This window comes from Phragmites australis, chromosome 4, assembly GCF_958298935.1.
Source record: "Phragmites australis chromosome 4, lpPhrAust1.1, whole genome shotgun sequence".
Taxonomy (NCBI): domain Eukaryota; kingdom Viridiplantae; phylum Streptophyta; class Magnoliopsida; order Poales; family Poaceae; genus Phragmites; species Phragmites australis.
Window position 1 is genome coordinate 26,207,527 of NC_084924.1, and position 15,109 is coordinate 26,222,635.

General features: G+C 44.3%; 1 pseudogene; it reads left to right on the forward strand.

The window, feature by feature from the left end:
• Positions 1 to 513: 513 nt before the first annotated feature.
• On the forward strand, positions 514 to 3,239 carry LOC133914284 (MOB kinase activator-like 1A; annotated as a pseudogene).
• Positions 3,240 to 15,109: the final 11,870 nt, after the last annotated feature.

Here is a 15,109-nt window from a genome sequence, read left to right on the forward strand (position 1 = left end):
TTGAATTGCCGTTGCACCTATTTTTCTTCTGATGTGCGTAGTTCCAAAACAAGCGTGGTTTGCCTCCGTTACAGCGTGCTATATCAGATCACCTTGTCGTCATTGGGCCATCCGTGCCACCGTACTATTTTGTTATTCGCCGCGTTAGTCCACTAGGAACAAATGGGTCCAAACCTAAAGCATTTTTGACATATTTTTGGCAATATGTAGTGAAGTACCAAAGATCGTACGTAGGATGTGATTCATTTTCTGGGTTTAGGATACCTTTCTTGTCTGCCGTGGTACCCCCATAGAGGGTTATGTCAAAGATCCGGCAGCGTCACCAATAGAGGTTTATGTCAACCTGACTTGAGTGCGTTTGAGCAACAATTAGAAAAGCAAAAATAGAATTAGACTACTTGGTTGGAAAGGCGAGATTAGGTGTTGATCATCGAAGGCAGAGAGCCATCAACACCTTCCAAAGATAACAGACAGCAGGGGTCTGAGCGGATAACAGCCATGCCAGCCAGCCAGCAGGCCAGAGGTTGGCGCCCGGTTTTCCTTGCGCTGCGCCTGCACCCCTCTCCGTCACCGCCAGCCTGCCCTGCCTCTCTCTCTCTCTCTCTCGATGTCCATACCCGAGAACGTCACGCCACGCCTTGTGTGCGCATATAGTAAGTGTATAGACTCTCTGTCTGTGTGTCATGGGGCTCAGAATCGTCAATCCAACCGGGGATTTATTACTCCACCTCTAGACCTTCCATCCCGTCTTCTTCTTCTCCTCCTTGACCCCTGTCGCTTCTTCTTTAGCAAGCCCTGAACCGGACAAGAAGAGGATGAGCTTCTTCGGCCGTGGCAGCAGGTGAGAAGATGAGAATTGTTTTGTTCAGCGATAATTCTTTTATGTTCTTAGCTAGAGAGTTAACCCTTCTGTCGTTGTCTCGGTATCTTGAATCCATATCGTCTGCTATGGTACGTTGATGATCTATCTGATCCTTTTTGCTTGTAGGAACCAGAGGACCTTCAGGTCCAAGAAGAGCGCACCGTCAAGGAATAAGGTACGAACGAACGTACTCATACTTAGCAACTGTGCCCGATTAATAATCTGTCACACAAGGATCATTCAGTGTAGTTTCTGATTTTTTCTTATCACGAGTGGTCCTTTTTTTTTACTCCTGGCTTCGTACGTGCCCACTTGACTAAGTTTTTCAGGATTATGTAGAGGTGTTAATCGTTATCCTTAGCTTCGATTATAAGCTTTGCTAGCTCCCTTCCCAAGAAACTCTTTGCAAATCAGTTCGTTTTTTGTTGTTCTGTATACATATGTTTATCTCCATATGGCCTGTACCTGGAACTAAAACCATGCACCTTTTGTTTCGTCATGCAGCCGTATTTCCTTGTCGGCAATTACCTAGCTTTCTTGCAACGCCAAAACTCTTTAAGCAGGCTGTTTAAAGGGGCTAAATTGGAGCCAGCTAAGAAAAAGTAGGATTACTTGGGGACCAAATGTAGGCTGTCAGTTTTGAAAAAGAACAAGGGTCTGGAACTTAGCTGCTAGTACGTGCTATGTATCTGTATCTGCATGCTCAATTCTGAAGCTGAAGTTTGTGTCTGTCGTCATGCAGGGTGTGCAGTTGAAAAGGCACATTGACGCCACTCTCGGCAGCGGTAACTTGCGAGAGGCGGTCCGGCTGCCGATCGGGGAGGATCTGAACGAGTGGTTGGCTGTAAACAGTAAGTCCTTGATCCTTTCAGTTCTTAATCTACCATGTTCAGAACTTCAGATTCAGATCCCTGTTTTTAGAGTGCAATTTGTAGTGTCTAAATTTGTACTTTGTGATGGCAGCTGTTGACTTCTTCAATCAAGTGAACATTCTGTACGGCACCCTGATGGAGTTCTGCACTCCAGCTACCTGCCCGACCATGTCAGCCGGACTAAAGTACAGTACTTTTTTGATCATACCCACAAATACAGTAAAACAGATAATATAAGAATCTGTCATTAAGAAAAGTATCCCACTGCAAACTGTCTGATGAGAATGAAACCTCCACAGTTATGAGTACAGATGGGCTGATGGAGCCAAGATCAAGAGGCCTATCGAGGTGTCCGCGCCAAAGTAAGTGGAGTACTTGATGGACTGGATAGAAACCCAGCTCGACGATGAATCGATATTCCCTCAGAAGCTTGATAATATCTATTTGTTCATTGTAAATTGGTTGCAGAAAGCTGTAGTTTGATTTGAGATTCTTTCGTCTGATCATGTGTTTTGGTTCAAACTTCCGTGATTTGATGCCAACAGGTTCTCCTTTCCCTCCTAACTTCCGTGATGTCGTCAAGACGATCTTCAAGCGCCTTTTCAGGGTATATGCGCACATATATCACTCGCATTTTCCGATGATTGTGAAGCTCAAGGAAGAAGCGCATCTGAATACTTGCTTCAAGCACTTCGCGCTCTTCACATGGGTAATTCCTCCATCTGCAGAAAAACTGCACTTCCTAGCCACATTTCCAAAGAAATTGATAAGGATAAAAATATTCTAGTCCCGACCCTACTAAACCATCAATTCAAGGAAAATATGCCCCGGCCCCTTCTTATTTCAGTTTTAATTCCATCCTACTTTGCTTTTGAAATAAGAGAGTTGCAATTTAAAAGAAAGAGAGTTAGTTGTCTTTGGTGCAATGATTCAAATACCACCTTTTGCCCTTTTGTTTTAGCTTACTATTTTAGCAATTGTGATGATCTGATTGTGCACGCAAAGACATGCTGATTGTTCTCAAGTACCGCACTTTGCAAAAATAAGGACACCGGCACTACTAGGCTGAATTAAGTGCCTGACAGCACATGAGTAGTCGTTGATTCGACCTGAATACTCCACCAATACTGAAGTAAATCCACTTGCTACTTGCCACATTGCTTCAGCAAGTATTTCTCCAATGCAGTGACGCATATGTTTCATCAGACTGACGTGCTGCTAGCTACGGATATTTTGTGTTGCAGGAATTCCGGCTGATCGACAGGGAAGAGCTGGCTCCTCTGAGCGAGTTGATGGAGTCCATCATACTTGGGTACTAATCCAGGACATGTGAAATCATCCGCATTCTGATTCAAGAACTGATGAGGCAAATTGCCGAGAGATTTCCTTCACTTTTCTGTTTTTAATTTGATCATTTCGGATGAACCATCTCCGTTTACAAATTAATTTTGTAAGCAGACTAGTGGCAGCCGTTGACCGCAATTTTTCATTGAAATGGAGTGCTGTTTGATCCGTAGATCTGCCTCAGTTGCGTGCTGTTACTTGCAGTCGATCTCCGATAATCGTAGTTCCCGATGTCCGACCGGTCGGTTCAAGGTTTTGGCCTAATTGGATGAGCGATATACTTGTGGCTACCTGAAACGTGACGATTTTTTTCTGCAAGGCGGGGCAATTTATCTTTTAGAAACACTACTAAAAAACTCACATGTACACGTACACACTCGTACCAATATATGTACTTGCTCACATAATGCTTGCTGAAAATCGAAGATATGGGCAATTTATTTGTACATCAAAACTTGTGGCCGTAGATGAACCACAACGCGATAAAAATCAAAGCTGATCAAAATTTGGGCTACTCCGTTTGAAATACTCCCACCAGTAACAAAAAAAAAAGTAACGACTTGGACCATGAACATATATAGTTTCTGGAAAACACACGACGTTTCCCATAGGAGAACATATGAAGATATCACATACGAAATCGGGTGGTGCTGCCATTTTTCTTGAGCTGAAAGGAATAGACATACGAGACTTTAGGAATGAGAACGGCGACTAGATGGAGGTGAATAGGTACCTCAATAATTTCTAACAAAATATATGATGTTCTTCTATTTTATCACATAACACACCTTAAAAATGAATCATAACAAAGTATAACACAAAACACAAAAACACAGCCGAAACAAACGAGCCCGAAAGTTCTGAGTTGGATCCGTAAGTTCCGGCCTATCGAAAGTTCTAGATTGAGACCGGAATAAGAGCATCGGGAGGGAAATTTGAAATAATCTAGAAGTTTCGGTAAGAATCCGGAAGTTCTGGGTTGAGCAGCTCCAGAGGAGAATCTACAGCACGAGAACCAAAAATTCAATCTCGAAATCCAATCAAACATGATCCAAATTCCAACAAAATTTTAGCCATAGCTTAGCACATCTATGGTGAATCTTTGCCCAAAAGATCTTTTCAAGAAAATCAAGATTTCACCCTTAATTTGGTGGATTTGGCTAATAACACAAAAATGAATCAAGAACACTAGGAGAATTCAAGACTTACTTGTATACATTTTTATGTAAATTTTATGCCTCTAAAAACAAGAAGAAAGACTTCACATGGTGGAAAATTTTCAACCTTTAATCAAAAACGAAAATCACAACATAACACCGAAAAACTTGCAAACTTGCAAGGGAGCCAATAGAAGAAAATTAGAAGGACACAATCACAAAAGAAAACATAAATTCCATTGCTCCCTCCAAGTTTGTCAAAGGAGCAACTGGATTAGTAGGCTAGCATTGGATCTGTAGGACTGAGAACAGCGACTAGAGGGGGTGAATAGGCGGCTTAAAAATTTCTTGTGAAATAGATGATCTACTCCGTGTTCACCCAACGCTCCTAAAAAAACACATAAACGAAAGAATAAAATTTAGAGAGACAAAGCGAGAAAGAAAGTTCCAAGTCAACATGACTCCACAGATGGAATATGAACCATAGGCTCTATTCAAGACTATTTTATGTGTCTTTAAGCACAAAAGCTTGAAATTTAAACGAAGAACAAAGTAAAAGATAGTCACCGAAAGAAGCAACTATCTAAATTGATGGTCTAGAGATAAGGGGATTCAAGACCCTCTCAAATACACAAGTATTTAAACGTTTGTACCTCTAGCAATAAGAAGAACAACTTCCCAAGGTTAAAAAATTACAACTCAAATACAAAAATGAAAATCAATAAGAAAATCACAATCGAAAAAGAAAAACTTGCAAACTTGTAAGGGAACCAATAGAAAGAGACTAGAAGGAGGAGAATTCAAGCATATGCAAAACATACACTTCATTACTCAAAGAGGTTAGCCCTATTTTAGGCGGATTATAAGGATTTTTCTCTCAAAAACTGTCACCTATTACATAGACTAAGCACTCATCTTTCTCTCCTTTAAAACCCGAGTAGAAGTGGAATTGTCCATGAAAAATGAAGTTCAACTCACCGGATTATCCGGTGATGCAATGATGAAAGTACCAGACTATTTATCACAAAGGTGATTCCAAGTGATGAAGTATGAAGCTCGGTTCACCGGATGGTTCGGTGATCATGGTGTGTACACCATACTCTCACACCGGATGTTTTCTTGCAGAGAGGGTTGCTTCAGATGGTTTGAATTGGCTCTGCCCACCAGATGGTCTAGTGATGGACAAATATATACGTCAGAGCATTTCTGGCAAAGAAGTTTTTAGGGCAGAAGAAGTTTAACGCACTGGATGGTCCGGTGATGGCAATGAAGTCCATCACCGGAGCATATTTTCTAGAGAAGGTTGCAATAGGCAACTTGGCTAGGTTGTACTGACAGGATGGTCCAGTGTTAATTGTGTGCTCAGCGGATAACAACATCGGACTATCTCTCATCAGTAAAGGCTAATGACAGCTGGCATAGTGAGAGATTAAAATTTGTACTCATAGGATTGTCCGATGTGAGTAAGAAGATGCTCACCGAATCATCCGGTGTTAACAGAAAAAGTTGGTGGTTAGGCAACGAATTTTTTTGGATCTCTAGCCTATAAATACCCCTCCACTTGGTTTCATTCAGCTCTCTTGTGATCCTAGAAAAGCTCATACACTGTGTGTGTTATCAAGAAGCAAGAGAGTGCACTTGAGTGAATTCAAAAGTTCTTAATTGAAGTTTAAGGACATCTTTAGTGCTTGGAGAGTAGCAAGTGTGCATCTAGCTGTAGTCTAGGCTTGATCTTAGTCAAGTGAAGCTATTGGCTTGTTACTCTTAGTGGTTGGCAACACCTAGCCAGTCTTTGGTGATTGGAGGTGTCTTCGTGAGCTCTTGGAATTCTTATAGGAGCCCCGGGAAGAGCTATGTGCTTGGTTTGATGCTCGCTAATCCGGAGATCGAGAAGTTTCAATCATGAGTGAGCAATTGAGATTTCGTGACTCAAGGGGGAGCGATATCCTTTTTGGATGCTCCAACGAGGACTAGGGGGAGTGTCAACTCCTTGATACCTCAAGAAAAAATTAGTGTTCTTTTTTCCATCTCCTTACTTTCCCGTATTTACATTTTAGCGTTTTACTTACTTGCAAGCTTTAATTTTCACATTTACTTTGTGTTCTAGCTTGCTTGTTTTTTAATTGCCCAATTCACCCTCCCCCTCCCTTGGTCTATTCGATGCTTTTAGCCTTCATCACTTAGCTTCACCTCGACGCAAGTTTTGCGATGATGCCATGTGCACTTCCATCCTTCCCATGGTTTTGAGGCCAAACCGTGAAACCCCTTGCGCACATCTCAAAACATGACTCGCTACCACTTGCTTGACCTCAAAGCAAGCATCTCGATGTCAACACGTGTACTCCTTCCTGCGATCCTGACCACCAGAAAATCTCTTCCACTTCCAATCCCTCAGACCGCCTTGCCACTTGCACCAGCATTCCTTTATCTTGAATTTGTCAACACGTTATCTTCATCCATCTTCCATGCTTTTCTTGACCTTCACGTGTACAGTTAGGATCACCCTTCACTCTACTCGGCCTCCTCGATCGTCTGGCACCAAGCGCTCTGCTTGTCCCCGATCATCCCGCCATCGATCGCCAAATTGCATCCATTACCTACATATCATGAGACAAGCAATCTCATTTTTCTACCTTCACCTCCAGTTAGTCCAATCAAAATCATCAGTTGAAAGCACATCCCCAAAATCATTTGTAAACACCAAAATATCCACCGAGTAGAAGGTATTCCATGCTAAAAAAATTGTTCATCGAAAGTTCCAGGTTAACTTCCGGATGACCCTTCTTTGTTCAGGTCATCGAGACAACCTAGAAGTTCCAGATTAACTTCCGGACAGGGGCTCTCGGTTATGGTTTTCCTGCCAATCTGGAAGTTTCGGGTACAGGCCGAAAGTTCTAGGTTCGTGCAACTAAAACTGAACACCAAAAGCTCCGGCGAGAATAAAACTCTAAACGCCAGATATTCACCCGAAAGTTCTGGGTTCAAAGCGGAAGTTCTAGGTTCAGACCGGAAGTTTCGAGTTCAGACTGGAAGTCTATTTTTAAAAGCAAGCCAGGCAAAGAATTTGTATTTTGGAGGCGCCCATGATTTCCAGATTATGCTTTGGAAATTTGTATCCACAGTGCCCAGAAATTGAGCTAGATAAGCTGAAGAGGTTGTGTATGCTCCATGTTCTATCATTGTCTAGCTGATCGTATTAGTCGTGTCGTGTTGTAGACACACATCCTAGATTACAGCCCAAAGTTTTATAAATTTGTGGATCCGCTATGATGTAATGGTCTAGACATAATCAAGGTCTTTCACGCACAAGCTATCTGTTAAGGCCTGCCATAAGGTTCAATGCTTTTTGGTTGAAGCGACGAAGACATGAGGAGCCAAGTCCTTCGGTCGTCACCCATGCAACCATGCGGAGAACCAGAATGAGATTTTCTCCCCATCTCCAATGGTGGTCTTCATGCATGCTACAAACAGCAATTCCACATCGTTGCATGGGATGTCTGATTTGGGCCATTGGATGATCTGGGGCTGCAACTATTGCCATAGCCACTGTAGTCTAATGGCTCATGCAAAATTGCTAAGGTTGAGGATGCCTAAGCCGCCATTTTTTGTGTGCTGGAAACCCTCTTCTAATTAACCTGTCACTCCCCCCCCCCCCCGGATAGGCCCTTTATTCCAGACCATAGAAATTGCATCGGCTTAGGGATGAGATGATGGCTATAAGGACACTTTTTGTAGCTTTTAGGGCCGTTAGGAAGTAGATCGACTGTGCAGTGGGACATACTTTAGAGCATCTCTAATAGTCTTCCAATCTCACTCCCTATAGTTAAATTTAGAGAATTTCACCTTAAAACTCAGTTTCAGCAGCTTTCTAATTCCACTCAATATTTACCGATGCCCAAAATCACCCCTCTCACTAGCTACTTGTGGGGAGCGCTCCTCGCTCCTAAAATGTCTGACCGCCCTGGGCTCACCCCCTTGGTCGCATGCCTGAGCTGTAAGCTCAGCCTCTACCACGAGCGTTACCCGATGCGCCGGCCTACCGTGAGCAGGTCGAATTGTTGGCTGCCCATGAGCAACAATGTTGCACCGAGCTCTAAGGAAAAGCTGAGCTGCCGAGACCTTCCTCGAGCCCACCTGCCAAGGACCTCCACTCCCCATTGGTCTCAAGAAGATGCGTTGGCGCTTGGTCTTGAGAAGCGGATGGCCCAGACATTGTGATGGGGAGGGAAGAGGGCATGGACTGGCAAAGGGGAGCTCGTCCTCATCAGCGTCCGTGGTGTCCTCGATGGTGTCGTGGGCTAGTAGTGGCTTGACGACGGGCGCAAGGAGGTGGAGCTTGCAAAGGTAGAGGGCCTTGTCGGCTACACCCGCTGCCAGGCCGCGCTCGAGCTCAAGATCCTGAGGGGCCACAACAGCTGTGGTGGAATCTAGCGAGGAATCGAGCAGGGCAGCAATGGAGGAAGGGGAAGGAGAGGAGAAGGAGTGTGGCAGTAGGAATGGAGTGGTGCTCTGTTTGCTCGTGAAGAGGAAAGGGAGAGAGAAAAAAGGAAAGGGAGGAAGGAGGGAGATGAAGGGTGAGGTCCACACATCAGTGACATGGGAGAGGGAAGAGAGAGGATTTTGTTGGAATATAGAGATTGGGTAGTAGGGAGTCTGTTGGAGACGGAGGAGATTTAGATAGTGAATTTCATTAGGAAGGTGATATTGGGAGTGGGTTTTTAGGCATATATTGGAGATGCTCTTAACCAAGACGAGGTGTCTGTTTGGAGCCAGATTTTTCCCGTTCCATCGAGTGAGGCGTGCAATTGCTTTATCAACAAGTGGCTGAAAATCAGCATGCCTCAATCGCCGATTGGCGAGCAACATGCCCAAGTACTTGATGGGGAAACTTGCACGCACCACCAGCAAGTCTGCTAGGATGTGGTCAAGGTTCCATGTCATCACAGTTGATCGGCACGACTAATGTCTTCTGAAAAATAGTTTGTAGGCCAGTTGCCTACCCAAAAGGATTCAGAATAACCGCTAAAGCCAAGACTTCATTTCTTTTTGGCGCAATAAAGAGAGCAGCATCATAGGCATACATAGAGATTTGCACTCTAGCCATCACACCTGTGAAGTGTGTGAGTATTCTAGTCCCCGTTGCTAAATCAAGTAGCTGATACAATTGGCCTATTGTAAGGATGAAAAGTAGCGTGAGAAGGGGTCTCCCTGCCTGAGCCCTTTGCCGTGATAGATTGGAGTGTTTGGGATTCCATTTAGAAGGACTCTTGAGGAAGAGGTTGCCAGCAAGAAGGAGATCCAATCACGCCATCATGGCAGGAAGCCAAGGTGCTGTAGAAGGGATAATGGATACTCTCAACGGACGGAGTCAAACACCTTGGTGATGTCAAGCTTGAAGAATAAGGATGACGTCCTATTTTGGTGCATGCGTCTAGCCATACTACTCACTGCCATAAAGTTCTCATGGATGTTGCGGTTCTTAATGAAAGCACTTTGGCATCCCAAGACCAGACTGTCCATATGGAGGGCTAGGCACAACGCAAGGGCTTTGGAGATGATTTTTACAACCGAATGAATGACTTTGATAGGCATGTAGTCCAAACTTTGTTATGCCCCATCTTTCTTTGGAGAGTAAATTTCACAAACCTACAACTACTTGTGTGCATGTAACACAAAACTACAATTTCTGAGACCTATTTCACAAAACTACAACTACTTGTGCCCTCAATAATACAAAATTATAACTTTTTAGCCTGATCCCATCCGTCAACCACACATTACTCGTTTTCCCTCATTATGCTGAAAATGTATGATTGTATTTTTGTGAAATAGGTCTCAGAAGTTATAGTTTTGCGTTAACAAAGATACAAATAGTTGTAGGTTTGTGAAATTTATTCTCTTTGAAAGTAGGACAATGTTAGCAGTGTTTATCTTTCTTTGGAAGTAGGACAATGTTAGTTGTGTTTAGTAGGTGCATCCCAGAACCATGTAGACTATAGAAAGCTTGTATCATAGCCATTATGTCCGCCTTAATGATAGACCAACATTTCTTGAAGAATAGGCCGGTGAAACCATCTTGCCCTAGAGCATTTTCATAAGGTGTTTGATTGAGTGCACTCTAGATCTCGTCCTTAAAAAAAGGCTCATCCAGTAAGTGTAAATTGATGCTTGGTAGGCGATGCAGGTTCCACCAGATGGTTTGGTGTTAGTTTGGTAAAAGCACTGGACTAATTTAAGTAGAAGTGGAATTGTCCAGGAAAAATGAAGTTCAACTCACCGGATTATCCGGTGATGCAATGATGAAAGTACCAGACTATTTATTCCAGAGGCGATTCTAAGTGATAAATTATGAAGCTTAGTTCACCGGATAGTCCGATGATCATGGTGTGTACACTAGACTCTCACAAGAGATCTTTTCTTGAAGAGAGGGTTGCTTCGGATTGTTTGAATCGGCTCTACCCACCGGATGGTCCGGTGAAAGACAATTATATACGTTGGAGCATTTCTTGCAGAGAAGTTTTTTTAGGGCAAAAGAAGCTTAATGCACCAGATGGTCCGATGATGGTAAAGAAGTCATTACTAAAACATAGTTTCCAAAGAAGGTCGCAATGGGCAGTTTGGCTAGGTTCTACTAACAGGATAGTCCAGTGTTAATTGTGTGCTCACCAGATAACAACACCAGACTATCTCTTAGTAGTAACGGCTCATGACAGCTGTCACAGTGAGGGATTGAAATTTGTACTCACCAGATTATCTGGTGTGAGTAAGAAGATGCTCATAGGATTATTCGGTGTAAACAAAAAAAAAGTGGATGGTTAGGCAACGGCTAAATTTGGATCTCAAGCCTATAAATACCCCTCCACTTGGTTTCATTCGGCTCTCTTGCGACCCTACAAAAGCTCATACACTGTGTGTGTCATCAAGAAGCAAGAGAGTGCACTTGAGTGAATTCAAAAGTTCTTAATTGAATGTTAAGGACATCTTTAGTGCTTTGGGAGTAGCAAGTGTGCATCTAGCTATAGTCTAGGCTTGGTCAAGTGAAGCTATTGGCATGTTACTCTTGGTATTTAGCAACACCTAGCCAGTCTTTGGCGATTGGAGGTCACAGAGGCACTTCTCTTCGTCAAGGAAAAGGCCCAGGGCATCAAGTGCCCTCAGCCTAGGTTCGATAGTGACACGGTCAAGAGCAAGTGCAAGAAGAACTCTAATAGAGTTAAGGGCAAAAAAGCCAAAGCTGACAAAGTTTTTGGAGATCTACTCGACACTTGTCCTGACAAGCATTTCAGTTCATCTCGGGGCAAGAGCTACACACTAGGCACCAGCGAACGTGATGGTAAGCCTTGGTGTGATCTTCACCAGATAACAATCATAGCCTCCATGAGTGCAGCCACTGGAAAAAGATGATCAAAGCAAAGATCAAGAAAGTGGCATAGGGAAAGAAGACCCAGGTCATGGCCCAAAGCAAAAACTCCAGCTCTAGCAGTAGCGAGGACAACTAAGATCTGATGCCTTTTTAGCAGGACGAAAGGACCGTTGACCACATGTTTGGTGGATCCGCATCCTACAAGTCCAAATGGCAATACAAGACAGTGGCTCGAGAAGTCTTAGCTGTCATCCCAAGGGTCGCCAAGCCATTAAGTGGTCAAATGTCGAGATTTCCTTTGATCAGGACAATTGCCTAGAGAACTTCGTACGACCAGGACGCTTCCCGATAGTGGTCAAGCCTACGATCAACAACTGCATGGTCTCCCGAGTTGTTATCGATGGAGAAAGCTCCCTCAACATCCTCTTTGCATGTGCACTTGAAGTGATGCAAATCTCTTGATCTGCCATCAAGCTGGTTACGTAAGCCTTCCACAACATAGCACCGGGATCCTCAGCCACTTCCATCGGTCAGATATCGCTTCCTGTTACCTTCAGAAAACATGACAACTTCTGGACAGAAAAAATTATGTTTGCTGTGGTCGACTTCGAGATGGCGTACAACGATCTCTTAAGACGAGCAACTATGGCCAAGTTCATGGCTGTTGTGCACTACGCTTACCAACACGTGAAGATCCCAGGACCCGAAGGGGTCATCACCATTCAGGGTTGCTCTAAGGCAGGTCTCCATTGCGACAAGCGAAGTCTTGACATAGCGTCTCAACACCGACCCTGTAAGGAACCCAAGAGCTCAAAGATCAAGGTGAATGAGAAGCCTTAGTCGTGACCATGACCACAGCACCACGAGATGCAAATGCAAAGTAATAGGGTCCCTGCTTATCAGCTTGATCTAGTATGTGTCGTTTAGGTTTAAAATAGTAGGCCTACAATAGCTCATGGGTTGTCCATTAGCTATATATGTCCCAAGTGTAAGTACTAAGAGTACCTTCGTATAAAAAAGATAATATTGCCTAGAAAGTCGCTTAAATTCTTTTTCTGCCTTACTTGTCTTCTTAAGCACTATAATGCTCGATAATAGGATAAGTTACCTCTTAGGAACCTGATCCCATGCGCGCACTCGGGGCAGCAAAAAGCTATTTCTATGACCAAAGGGCATTATGACCTCTCTTCATTTTATTACATTTTTTCCATTTAGACTAACTACTCAGAAAACCTTTGCAGGTAGATAGTCGGGGGCTTAACAAGTACTTAGAACTAGAAAACAAAAATGACATATTGTATACTTTCTGAAAGCCGGTTTCTAACGTGAAGGGAAGGATCATTACACTGCAAAGGAAGAAGTAAGTAAGGAAATCACGATATGCTGTCGAACGCATCCACCACCGGGTACCCTCATCAAATGCAAAAGCATTTAAGATAAAAAATACTAAAAGTCTAACAAGCTATCGAGTTCTTTATTACAGACTACAATATTAAAGTTTAAGGCGATGACCCAAGCCTAAAGTCTATCACATCCACAAAAGCCTTGGCCAGCCCAAGCAGCTCCTCCACCTTTTGCATTGACTCCTCGTCTGTCTCCCCTGGGAAACCCTCTTGGAGAACATCAGTGTTGATATTCTGATAGTGTGCCTTCAATATGGCTAGCATGAGGGCAACTGCTTCCTCTGCACCCCATCGATGTTGGCTCGAGACGTGTTCGATCACGTTCTCTTGGAACCCCCATAGGCCTCTGCAAGCTTGGTCACACAGGTGTCTACCTTGGCTATATCGACATCTCCCACTGCTTCTACTTGAATCCTGACTCCAGTGAACGCCTCTTGTAAGACTTCAAGGGCTACGACAAGATGTTGTCAAGCGGTGGACATCTGGGCCCCTTCCTAGGCCATGGCGTCACAGGTGTCGGAGAGTTCTACAGAACATCATGTTCATAAGGACAAGGTGAAGAGGTGGCATATTTGGGTTCTCGGAGGCTTACCTTTTGTCTAGATCTATAGTCCACACACGCCTTTTCCTTCTCAGTGACCTCCTAGAAAAGCTGGTGGTGCAGCTCGGCGGCCTCCTTCTCAAATTTGGCTACTTGAGCAATAGCCTTCTCGATCTCGCTACGGAGCTTGTGCAACTGTGATGCGAACATCTGCACAATATCAAGTCAATACCTATTATTTAATCAACTAAATGGCTATTTTGCAGGAAAATGCTTCCCCAAAGATGGAGGTGAAGGCTGAATCTGGGTCACGATCAACCAGACCTTGGATGATTTCTCTCCAGGTTATGTTCGGAGGGAGCTCAAACATCCCTATCACGAGTGTCGAGGTGTTGCGACCTCTGATGCTGAGACCTCCACTTCCTAGATGTTGACGACCAATGCTGTGGGCATGCCAAGCTTGCTCCTGCCTCCCTCGGAGGAGGTGACATCCAGGATCTGAGGAGGTTGGGACTTAGGGGCTAGAGGTGGTGCTCCAAGCAACCTATGAGAAAAGTATTTGAACCTTATGCTCCTATCAACATAGGAAATATGTCCATATCGACAATTCATACCTGGGCCATTTCCTGGCTAGCAAAGGTCTCAGTGGGACTTGTATGGAGGCCAGGCTCTTGGTTGCCTTCTCGGGGTCACCTTCCTATGTCCCCACCTCTGGCGCGGCTAAGCTTGTGGTGCTTGATGTGCCTGTACAAATGATTGCCTTTCCACAATCCTAGGTCGGTGCCTAAACATACTCAGAGTCAAATATCATAGCTACAAAGGCTTTTGCTAAATGCTTAAACTTACTAGAGTCGGGAGTCGGGGCCAGTGTTCCGAATGCTCTATTCATGGCTGGATTCAGAGTGTTCGTAGTTAGGATTGGATCATCGGCTGTCGAAACAGACGTTGGATCCACGGGGGGAGAATTGGGGCCTGGGACCTCGGGGGCTGTGGGTGATGTATGAGCCATGGGAGCAAAAGCAGGTGGCATCTGAGGCATAGAGCCACCAACCGATGAGTCAACGCCCATGAAGAGGACGTACCCATCCAGCGCCTCGCTGCTGATGAAGGACAAAGCTTGTGACGTGGCGCTACCACCACAGCTTCCACTCAGTCCCTTGGTCCCTAAGATCTAGAGCTCATCTGGGTCCTCATCCTGAATGCCCGCGTTCTCAACCTCTAGGTCAAGCTGCCCGTTCCTAGAGAGCTTCATGATTTGAGATAGTCACCATCATGGTTTAGGACTGCTTTAAAAGAAGATGAAATGAGAAGGCTCATGAGACTTACCAACAAGACCCTTTCTTAAGCATCGGCCTCCATCCCTACGATGGGGACCAAGAATTATGAGCGATTCGACTTGGGGGCTACGTCAAATAAAAGCCTGGTCCTCTTGTCCACCACCTTTGGTAGAAACTCTATGAAAAACAACAAAAAAAGACAACTCATAAGAAACAAGCCCACAACTTCTATAATTGCTACTCGTGATTGGTGGGAACCTATCTCACCTTCCCAAGCCAGGTCCATCTCG